General features: G+C 31.0%; 1 protein-coding gene across 1 annotated transcript in view; it reads right to left on the reverse strand.

The window, feature by feature from the left end:
* LOC136828153 (uncharacterized) overlaps window positions 1–11853 on the reverse strand; it is a 384459-nt gene that overhangs the window by 308173 nt on the left and 64433 nt on the right. The window contains exon 3 of the mRNA XM_067085971.1: window positions 10974–11040. The gene's annotated coding sequence lies outside the window, so the exon portion shown is untranslated. The remainder of the gene's footprint in view (window positions 1–10973; window positions 11041–11853) is intronic.

The raw sequence follows: 11853 nt of genomic DNA on the forward strand, positions 1-11853 counted from the left end.
TGAAAAAAGGAAATATGTAACATATTAGCAGAAAGATATAAGAGTGAATTTACACCTAGAATTGACAATGAAGATAATGATACAGAAATAAGAGATGAAAATACTGAATACTTATCAGATATAGATATTACAGAAGCCGATATTGTGCAGGCTATTAATGAAATTAAAAATGGATCAGCAGCAGGACCAGATGGAGTACCTGCCATATTGTTAAAGAAAGTGGTTCATTCAATCGCAAAGCCGCTAGCAATATTATTAAGGCAAAGTATAGATACAGGCAAGATTTATGATGAGCATAAATTAGCATATATTACTCCTACTTTCAAAAGTGGTTCAAGACTAGAGGCAAGTAATTATAGGCCTGTGAGTCTGACATCTCATATTATGAAAGTATATGAAAGGGTAATGAAAAAAATATAATGAAACATTTAATGAAAAATAGATTGTTCAATATAGGACAACATGGTTTTGTACCGGAAAAAAGTACACAAACCCAACTGTTAGTCCACCATGAAAGCATATATAAAAATATGATAAATGAAAAGATACAGATGTGGTTTACCTAGACTTTGCAAAAGCTTTTGACAAGGTAGATCATAATATATTAGCGAAAAAATTAGAAAACATAACATTGTTGACAAAGTAGGAAGATGGATAAAAGAATTTTTGCAAAATAGAAAACAGATAGTGATTGCAAACGATGAGAAATCGGATGAAGCTACGGTAATATCCGGTGTACCACAGGGTACGGTGTTAGCTGCATTGCTGTTTGTGATTATGATTGCAGACATAGACAGTAATGTTAAGGACTCAGTAGTAAGAAGTTTCGCAGATGACACAAGAATAAGTAGAGAAATTGCTTGTGATGAAGATAGGAACTCGCTACAAAGAGACCTAAACAAAATATATAAATGGGCAGAGATAAATAGGATGGTATTTAACTCTGATAAATTTGAATCAATGAACTATGGTGATAAAGTAGGAATGCTATATGCATATAAAGGACCTAATAATGAGACAATCACAAACAAGGAAGCAGTTAAAGACCTTGGTGTGATGTTGAATAGGAATATGTTATGCAATGATCAAATAGCAATTCTATTGGCAAAATGCAAAGCAAAAATGGGAATGTTGTTCCGGCACTTCAAAACTAGAAAAGCTGAACACATGATTATGCTTTATAAAACGTACGTACGTAGTCCACTTGAATATTGCAATATAATATGGTACCCACACTACCAAAAGGATATTGCACAAATAGAGAGTGTACAAAGGTCATTTACAGCTAGAATAGAAGAAGTTAAGGACCTTGACTACTGGGAAAGACTACAATTCTTAAATTTATATAGTCTTGAAAGGAGAAGAGAACGCTACATGGTAATTCAAGCATGGAAACAGATAGAAGGAATTACCGAAAACATCATGGAACTAAAATTATCAAAAAGAGCAAGCAGAGGTAGATTAATAGTGCCAAAAACTATACCAGGAAAATTAAGGAAAGCACACAGGACATTAATCCACCACGCACCAGCATCGATAATGCAGCGTCTATTCAATGCGCTACCAGCTCATCTGAGGAACATAACAGGAGTGAGCGTAGATGTGTTTAAGAATAAGCTCGACAAATATCTAAGATGCATCCCAGACCATCCAAGACTGGAAGATGCAAAATATACCGGAAGATGCGTTAGCAACTCTCTGGTAGACATCAAAGGTGCCTCACTGAGGGACCTGGGGCAACCTTGAACAATTGTAAGGTCTGTAAGGTCTGTAAGTAAGGTCTCTCTCTCTCTCTCTCTCTCTCTCTCTCTCTCTCTCTCTCTCACCGCGTTTCGAATTCCTCTCAACTCTTGAGTTCAACCTTCCTAATAACGAAGTCACCGATTCGCCGATATCCGCCGATCGAGCGATTACATATTTTTTTTGACGCCATATTTTAAATAAGACTTAATTAGCCGTTCGGATATTTCTCTACTTGACGTTTCAGTTAATTCAGTTCTGTTTGTAGTGATTTTATCATCCGGTAAGGGATCTTGGGCTTCGCCGAATACGCGAGATCGATTCGAAATGTTTAAAGACTGGCATTTAAAATTGCGAGGAAGGTGTCTAAGTGTTCTGTTTATTTTGGCTGTCTCTGTGTCTACATATATATATATATATATATATATATATATATATATATATATATATATATATATATATATATATATATATATACATATATATATACATATATATATACATATATATACATATATATACATATATATATATATATACATATATATATGTATTTATATTTATTTATATATATAATTATATATATATATAAAATATAAATACATATATATATATATACGTATATATATTATATATATAATACAATACATATACATATATATATTATATATATATATATAATATATATATATATATATATATATATATATATATATATATAATATATGCATATATAAATGTATAAATATATATACATACACACACACTATATATATACATAAATCAACAGTATATCAGAAAAAAAATAAAAAATTTAAACCACAGAACTAACCAAAAACATTTAAAATATATAAAAAAAAATGAATCTGAAAATTTTACATTTTAATAATTTCTTCCATAGCAATGACAATAATCAAACTAATACAATAAACCATCAACAAAATCAAACAAACACATTGATTGTTTATTTATACTATCTTTGACCAACTCTTTCACAAACTCTGTGATGCCTTGTGATGTTTGATGTGTCATATTCATAAAAACAAAGTAACATCAAACATCATCGCTGGAAAAAAAAATATATAATTGGAAAACATCATCAACAGAACGATTCGAATTTTATTTATATCAAAAAGGACAGCTTCCGGGTTTATTAAAAAGACTCTTTTGTGTGTTGCATAATGCATTTACTTTCTTTTTTAGAAAGCTGAGGACAAAAGAAAGTTTGTCGGAAATGCTGAAGAATGGTTTGCTAACAAAAAAGGTAGATGGCATTTTGCTACAAATTACTAAATATTAAACAAAAATAAAAATATTTAAAAAATATTTAACTCAAATTTTTTTTACGAGTAACTAAATAATTTAATATATACAACTATTATAAACAAGTAATAAATGCGCCAAAGTTTCTTCGGCGCAATCGAGTTTTCTGTACATCGTACAATCAAGGCCACCGAAAACGGACCTATCTTTCGGTGGTCTCGGTATAATGCTATATGAAACTTCCAGCCACGGCCCGGTGGTAGCCTTTCCTATATCGATGCCAGAAGCACGATTACGGCTAACTTTAACCTTTTAAATATAATAAAAACTACTGAGGCTAGAGGGCTGCAATTTGGTATGTCAGATGATTGGAGTGTGGATGATCAACATACCAATTTACAGCCCTCTAGCCTCAGTAGTTTTGAAGATCTGAGGGTGGACAGAAAAAGTACGGACGGACAGACGAAGCCGGCGCAACAATTTTCTTTACAGAAAACGAAAATATGATATCAGCAAAAAAAATATATCCTGAGTTAAATTCACTGACCTGACCAGTGCTATATAATTTCATTCCCTGATAATTGGCGAGTGATCTCGGGATCACTGTGGCGTTGTGTGTTCAAATACAAACAGGATATTGTTAATTGAAAGGTGAATTTTTTAACGGGCCCCTATTGGCTGAAATTTGATCGCGTCGGGTCGTTGATCATAATTCAATTACGTTTTAAAATCTAGGTCAAGTACAAACCTCTGGGTGGAATGATTTGATAATGAATGGGCTGTCATTATACGCCTGAAATGTTATAATGGTCATATATTTTAATCTGCTGGCCATGATTTGTGTCCATAATGATTTAAGACAATATTATGCCACAAGGTAAAAAAAATGTAAATATGAAAAAGATTTAAAATCATTACAAATATTGTATGAAAATTTATAGCAACTATTGTGGCACATAAGTAAAAAAATATGAATGTGAAAAAGATATTAAATTATTACAAACATTGTATGATAATCTATAATAACTGTTGTGGCACACAAGTACAAAAATATCATTATGATAAAGATATTAAATTATTATAAGTATTATATAATGATCAATAGCAATTTTTGTGGCATATAGGTAAAAAAAATATTAATCTGAAAATTATATTAAATTATTATAAATATCATATACTAATCTATAAAAATTGTTGTGGCATATAGGTAAAAAAAAATATTGATCTAAAAAGCATATCAAATTACTACAAATATTATATAACAATTCATAAAAATTGTTGTGTCAAACAGATATAAAAAATATTAACATGTAAAATAATATTGGGTTATTAAAAATACTAAAGAACATTAGAGCTGGCGAATGAAGAAGGCTTCGAAGTAAATAGAAAATAAAATAAATATTTGAGAGACAATATAAATAAATATTTGAGAGACAATATATTCTGACTCGCTAAATACAGACAAGAGAAAAGGACAGACGGCCTGACAGACAGACAGACAGACAGAATAATTAATGTACCCATGTCTCCCGAAACTAAGTATTTGTTTATGACAGACAGATAATTCAAAAGGGTTGTTATACTGACACACGTTGAAAAGAGAGAGAGAGAGAGAGAGAGAGAGAGAGAGAGAGAGAGATTACTGCATTCGTGTCTGCTGTAATCATGGATTTATTCGTGTTGAGAGAGAGAGAGAGAGAGAGAGAGAGAGAGAGAGAGAGAGAGATTATTCTAAAGAGTAACTGCACTCCTGTGTTCATGTTTAGAGAGAGAGAGAGAGAGAGAGAGAGAGAGAGAGAGAGAGAGAGAGAGAGAGAGAGAGAGATTATTCAAAAGCTTACCGCACTCGTGTCTGTTGAAACAATGGGTTTGTTCATGTTGAGAGAGAGAGAGAGAGAGAGAGAGAGAGAGAGAGAGAGAGAGAGAGATTATTCAAATTGTACTCATATATGTTGAAACAATGACTGTGTTCTTGTTGAGAGAGAGAGAGAGAGAGAGAGAGAGAGAGAGAGAGAGAGAGAGAGAGAGAGAGATTATTCAAACTGTACTCATATGTTGAAACAATGAATGTGTTCATGTTTTGAGAGAGAGAGAGAGAGAGAGAGAGAGAGAGAGAGAGAGAGAGAGAGAGAGAGAGAGAGAGAATTATTCAAAAGGATTCTCTATATCACAGGAACCCTGCCTATTCAAACTGCATCTCCTATATTTCATAGGGAAAAAAAAATATATGACAACAAAACAACAAGACCACATCTGTCACGTGCAACTGAAAGGCGCTGCCAGGGAGAGAGGGACGCCCCAACCTATCAATCAACATTAAAAGTGGGTATCAGGTTTTCCAGTCCATTTTTTGGAAAAGTCAAAACCAGGTGCAACCTTTCGTCCGCTATGGGAGTTTGAAAGTACTTTTGCTTCCCCCAAAAAATGGGTAAATTGAGGTGTGAAAGCAGTTACTTTCTTTTTTGAAAGTTAGTGAAAGTACTCTAGCTTTCTTTGGAGTATTTGCCAATAGCAATATTTTAAAAGTCAAGACCAGGTGTGGGAATTTGGAAGTATTTTCGCTTTCCCCACTTTCTTTTTTTTTGTAAGTTAGTGAAAGCTCTCTTGCTTTCTTTGAACTATTTACCAATAGCAATATTTTAAAAGTTAAGACCAGGTATAGAAATTTGTAAGTACTTTTGTTTTCCCCAAAAATGGGTAGTTGGGTAAAAAGTGAGAAAGCAGTTACTTTCTTTTTCATGAAAGTTAGTGAAAGCTGGCTAGCTTTCATTGAAATATTTGCAAATGGCAATATTTCAATTATTCAAATGCTGGTCATATATTTAAAAAATTATTTTTAAGCTATTTTTCCAAATACACGGAGATAATTCAGTTATCAAAATGTTGGTCATCTATTAAAAAAAAAACATTATTACACTGATCTTCATATTCGAAATAACTAAAGAAGTATTTCCCAATAAATGTATGCAAAGGAAGGCCTCTCTAATTTGAAACTGAACTCATGCAATGTAAATCCTATCTCTGTATTCATGTGTGACAGCATAATGATCTGCATATTTTGGTTTTGCTACTAAATTCAAGCCTTGGTTTTCATATTAAACTTATAAAAACAAAAGCCTATCTAGGCCTTCATATTTGATAGCTTAATAATTTGCATATTTTGGTTTTGTTACTAAATTTAATCCTTGGTTTTGCTACTAAATTTAAGCCTTGGTTTTGCTGCTAAATTTAAGCCTTGGTTTTGCTGCTAAATTTAAGCCTTGGTTTTACTGCTAAATTTAAGCCCTGGTTTTGCTACTAAATTCAAGCTTGGTTTTGCTACTTAATTCAAGTCTTTGCTTTGCTACTAAATTTAAGCCTTGGCTTTGCTAATAAATTCAAGCCTTGGTTTTGCTATCAAATTCAAGCTTTGGTTTTGCTACTAAATTTAAGCCTTGGATTTGCTACTAAATTTAAGCCTTGGATTTGCTACTAAATTTAAGCCTTGGTTTTGCTACTAAATTTAGCCTTTGTTTTGCTAATAAATTCAAGCCTTGGCTTTGCCACTCAATTCAAGCGTTGGCTTTGCTACTCAATTCAAGCCTTGGCTTTGCTACTAAATTCAAGCCTTGGTTTTGCTACCGAATTTAAGCAATGAAAAACCTCTCTAGCCTTTCATTTTTTGACACCCTAATAATTTGCCTATCTTGGTCTTCATATTTGAAAGCACTAATTCAGGACCCCACATTTCGTAAAAATAAAAAAAAATAAAGGATTATTTCCTTCATGAGTTGAGGCCCTACGATTCCAGTGACCTGAGGGGTCTTCAGATAGAGACTCCTTCAGGAAAGACGGGTCCTTGGTCCTTAGTCCTTTGCCCAAAATAAATATTGGGTTGGAATTGCACTCTCCCAATTGTAGGTGTTTTCGGCTTTCTAAAATACTTGCACTGGGAGATTTTTTTTTATTGAAATAAAGTTCGTGAGTGAAATATTAAGTAGAGGGTGAATAATAATTTATGATTTCATTTTACTTGAAAAATTTAAATAGTAATCAATTTTAATGTTATTCATCGTTTTATTTCACTTATGAAAGTAGATTAATCATGAGTTTTATTTTGGCTAAGAAAGAAAAATTTTTATATAAAAACATGCTGACTATTGTTCATTCTTTATATATATATATATATATATATATATATATATATATATATATATATATACACACATATATATATATATATATATATATATATATATATATATATATATATATATATATATATATATATATATATATATATATATATATATATATATATATATATATATATATATATATATATATATATATATATATATTATATATATATATATATATATATATATATATATATATATATATAATATATATATTTCGAAATTAAATTCAACTAAACAGAATTTCTTCAACAAATACCTTTAAATCTAATAAGTACCTCACGGCAGTCTGACAGATCTACGCGCGTGCCTGCGCGCTGGGTTTATTACCGGAATAGGGCCCTTGAGCAAATGAACTCGCTACGCAGGAGATTAATCCTATCATCCTAATACCTTAGGGTGAAATAAATTAGGATTTAAAAAAAGGATTTTTTATGGCTAGTTGAGAGGTCTCTCTCCCTGTCAGTTAGTTAGAAATTCTTGGTAATAATACTAAATATTATATAAGCAAAAATATTCATGTCTTATCGCTTGTATATGATATGTGCAAGTCATATTTAATGACAGTATTCAGAAAAAATTGTCTTAAACATTATTGGAATAAATAATATATATTTGGCCAAAGGAAATGACGTAATAATCTTCCGAATCGCATAAATTTATAATATTTGGTATTTCAGAATTATTAAAAATACTTATATTTTATAGTAAGGGAACTCTATGTATATTAAGACTCATTCTAAAATATACATGTGTATGCTGACATCTACTGTATACTCTGTAAAGTATGGCAAAATAAAATGTATATTTTTGTGTATTTTCCAGGGAACTTCGGATTGTATGTGCTATAGAATTCCTCTCTCTCTCTCTCTCTCTCTCTCTCTCTCTCTCTCTCTCTCTCTCTCTCTCTCTCTCTCTCTCAAACACCTGGCCATATAAATCCCAGGTTCTCTCTCTCTCTCTCTCTCTCTCTCTCTCTCTCTCTCTCTCTCTCTCTCTCTCTCTCTCTCTTTCCAAAACACCTGGTTACGCAACAAAATAAGCCTGGAATTAAGCCACAGGTCCTGGTAGTTCCTTTACCTGAAAACATCGGTCTAAAACCTGGAAAACTAAATAACCAGCAATTACCAACAGGTCCAGGTCCTCAGCCTCGCGGGGGTAACTCAATAAAAGGGAGGAAATTGGAGTGGCAATATGGCTGCCATGATCACCCACTCCATGTGGTTAGGACGCGGCTCATTTTCCCCCCAAAAAGGCTTATTCGACCTCAAGTTGATAATGCCGAGTTGTGTTGGCAATGTCGAGGGCCCTCGTGAGTCTCCTGTGGGAGACTCGGGGAGGTTTTGGTGTTGGGAGATTCTGAATGGGGTAGGCCTATGCTGAAAGATTCATTACGTGAACTAAGTTTAGTCCCTATGGGAGATGTGACGTCAGTATAGGCCTACTTTGAAAGATTCATCACGTGACCTAGGTTTAGGCCTTATGAGAGAATGAGAAACTTGGTTTAGGATAGGCCTATGTTAAAAGATACATCAAGAAACCTGGTTAAGATTTGTCCTTGTCGCCATAACTTCATAAATAAAAATAATCTAAATCTGTTTAAAGTTAGTGAATAACAGATATACTAGATTTAAAACATTAAAAAATACGCAATGGTAATTTGATTGTAAGGCAATTTAGTCTTTCAATATGCATAAGTTATTTCTAAGCAAACATTCCTTCCTTGGATATGAAATTACTGACTGTAGTTAATCTACAGAATCTAAAAAGTATATTAACATAGATACATTCACACAAATGACAAGTAAACATTTTAACTACAGTTAATCTACAGAACCTAAAATGTAAATTAACTTACAAAAGGACAACCCTACAGGAACCAAATAACTGAAACTACAAAAATATTTACTACAACACTACAAAGATTTCATCTTTATATCTTTTTACAATAGTTTCAAGTAGAATCTCATGAAACTACAAAAAAATTACTACAAAAATACAAAGATTCCGTCTTTATGTCTTTTTACAATAAATTTTCGTAGAATATCTCATAACACTACAAAAAATTTACTACAAAAATACAAAGATTCCGTCTTTATACATTTTTACAATAAATTTTCGTAGAATATCTAATGAAACTACAAAAATATTACTACAAAAACACAAAGATTCCATCTTTATGTCTTTTTACAATAAATTTTCGTAGAATATCTCATGAAACTACAATAATATTACTACAAAACTACAAAGATTCCATCTTTATGTCTTTTTACAATAAATTTTCGTAGAATATCTCAAGAAACTACAAAAATATTACTACAAAAATACAAAGATTCCAATTTATATCTTTTTTTCAATAAACAGTCATAGCATAGTTCACGAAAATACAAAAATTTTACTACAAAACTACAGGAAATTCCATCTTTCTATTTTTTTTAATACAGACCAAAATTAATTGGAGTACACGTCAGTGAAACCGCTTTGAACAAGAATTCAGATATAGCAGTAGGAATATATAAATATATAAAAACTGAACCATTTAAATCTTTAGGAATAGGAATAGGATTGTTAGATATACATGACAAATATAGGTTTTATATAAATATTATTTATATATATATATATATATATATATACATATATATATATATATATATATATATATATATATATATATATATATATATATATATATATATATATATATATATATATATATATATATATATATACACACTGTATGTATATGTGCATATATACGTATATATATGGGGTGAAAACAGAATGGAATAAAAGTTTAATTTTAAAACCACGATTCTCTCTCTCTCTCTCTCTCTCTCTCTCTCTCTCTCTCTCTCTCTCTCTCTCTCTCTCTCTCTCTCTCTGCCTAAACTCTTACATGCACAGGTATAGAATGCTAAACTCTCTCTCTCTCTCTCTCTCTCTCTCTCTCTCTCTCTCTCTCTCTCTCTCTCTCTCTCTCTCCATACATGCGCAGCTATAAAACGTTAAATTTCTCTCTCTCTCTCTCTCTCTCTCTCTCTCTCTCTCTCTCCTCCATACATGCTTCAGCTATAAAACGTTAAATTCTCTCTCTCTCTCTCTCTCTCTCTCTCTCTCTCTCTCAGTACACGCTATAACAAAAAGATTCTCATTCCAGCTCTTTTTACGCAATGCGAAATCACTCCTCAAAATCTTTATGCAACATTCCCTTAGCCTCCTAAGCGCAGAGTATTGCAAAAACATTCTTCTGAGATTTGGTCATTCAGGAATCGCATGATGTGTTGCAAATTCCTGGTTTTGGAATTGCTGTCTGTGGGCATATACTTTTCCTTGACAGATGTTACTGTTGTTATATTTGGGAAAGAGAGTTGGTGTTGACATTTGTATGTTAAATTAACAGTTGTGGTATATTGGTTTGTCTAAAACTAGTTATTATTATTATTATTATGCCAAGACCATTAAAGCTCTAAGAAGTATATGTATATATATATATATATATATATATATATATATATATATATATATATATATATATATATATATATATATATATTTATATTATATATATGTATATATATATATATATATATACATATACATATTCATATACATATACATACCGTACATTTCAGCCTATAAAACAACACTTGCATAATAAAAAAAATCACAAAAATTTTGGCGTCCCAAAAACCAAATACAAAAAACATAGACCTCCAACATCCACTTAAAATACCACTATGTAACAAATATGTAACCTATTATTCTGCAAATGCAAATAAAAACACTAACCTCAAAATACTGGGGGTCCTCTATCTTGAAAAACGCCTGTTTTAGTGTCCACAATCCTCATTTCGCACTGAAATCCATTAAAAATATGTTGTTAAAACAATAAAAGCTCAGTACAATGAATAAAAAACAATCACAACCATTTAAAATCCTTCAAAATCACTATTTTTTTATTATTTTAGGCCGATAACTTTTCAAGCACAGCCTGAGACTACTGTAATGTTTACATAGCGCGTCTGAATCCGTGAGTCGACTACGACTTTGTCTACACTTTTGGCGGAATCTTACGCAACACATCAAGAGGTTAAAGCCATGAATGGCAGGTTGAAATTTCCGTATCGGTTTATGAAAATGTCGCTTTAAGTTTAAGGTATTTTCTTTAGGAAATACACACACATCTCTTCATAAATTGAGAATTCACGAACAAAGCTAAATTTACCCAAACTACAGACTAAAAAAAATAACTAAATTATTATTATTATTATTATTATTATTATTATTATTATTATTATTATTATTATTATTATTATTATTATTATTATTATTATTATTATTATTATTATTATTATTATTATTATTATTATTATTATTATTATCAGAAGATGAACCCTATTCATATGGAACAAACCCACCACAGGGGCCACTGGCTTGAAACTCAAGCTTCCAAAGCTTTATTATTATTATTATTATTATTATTATTATTATTATTATTATTATTATTATTATTATTATTATTCAAACAATATTATGGTTCACATTTGACAGAAGTAACGGAAGGTATTAGGAAATACAGAGAGAAGAGTTATTAGTTATTAGCAAAGAATAAAAATTAAATGCCAAAATAAATAGATAAAAATGTACATTATTAAAATACAAGGAAAAC

The sequence above is a fragment of the Macrobrachium rosenbergii genome, chromosome 42, assembly GCF_040412425.1.
Source record: "Macrobrachium rosenbergii isolate ZJJX-2024 chromosome 42, ASM4041242v1, whole genome shotgun sequence".
Classification (NCBI taxonomy): domain Eukaryota; kingdom Metazoa; phylum Arthropoda; class Malacostraca; order Decapoda; family Palaemonidae; genus Macrobrachium; species Macrobrachium rosenbergii.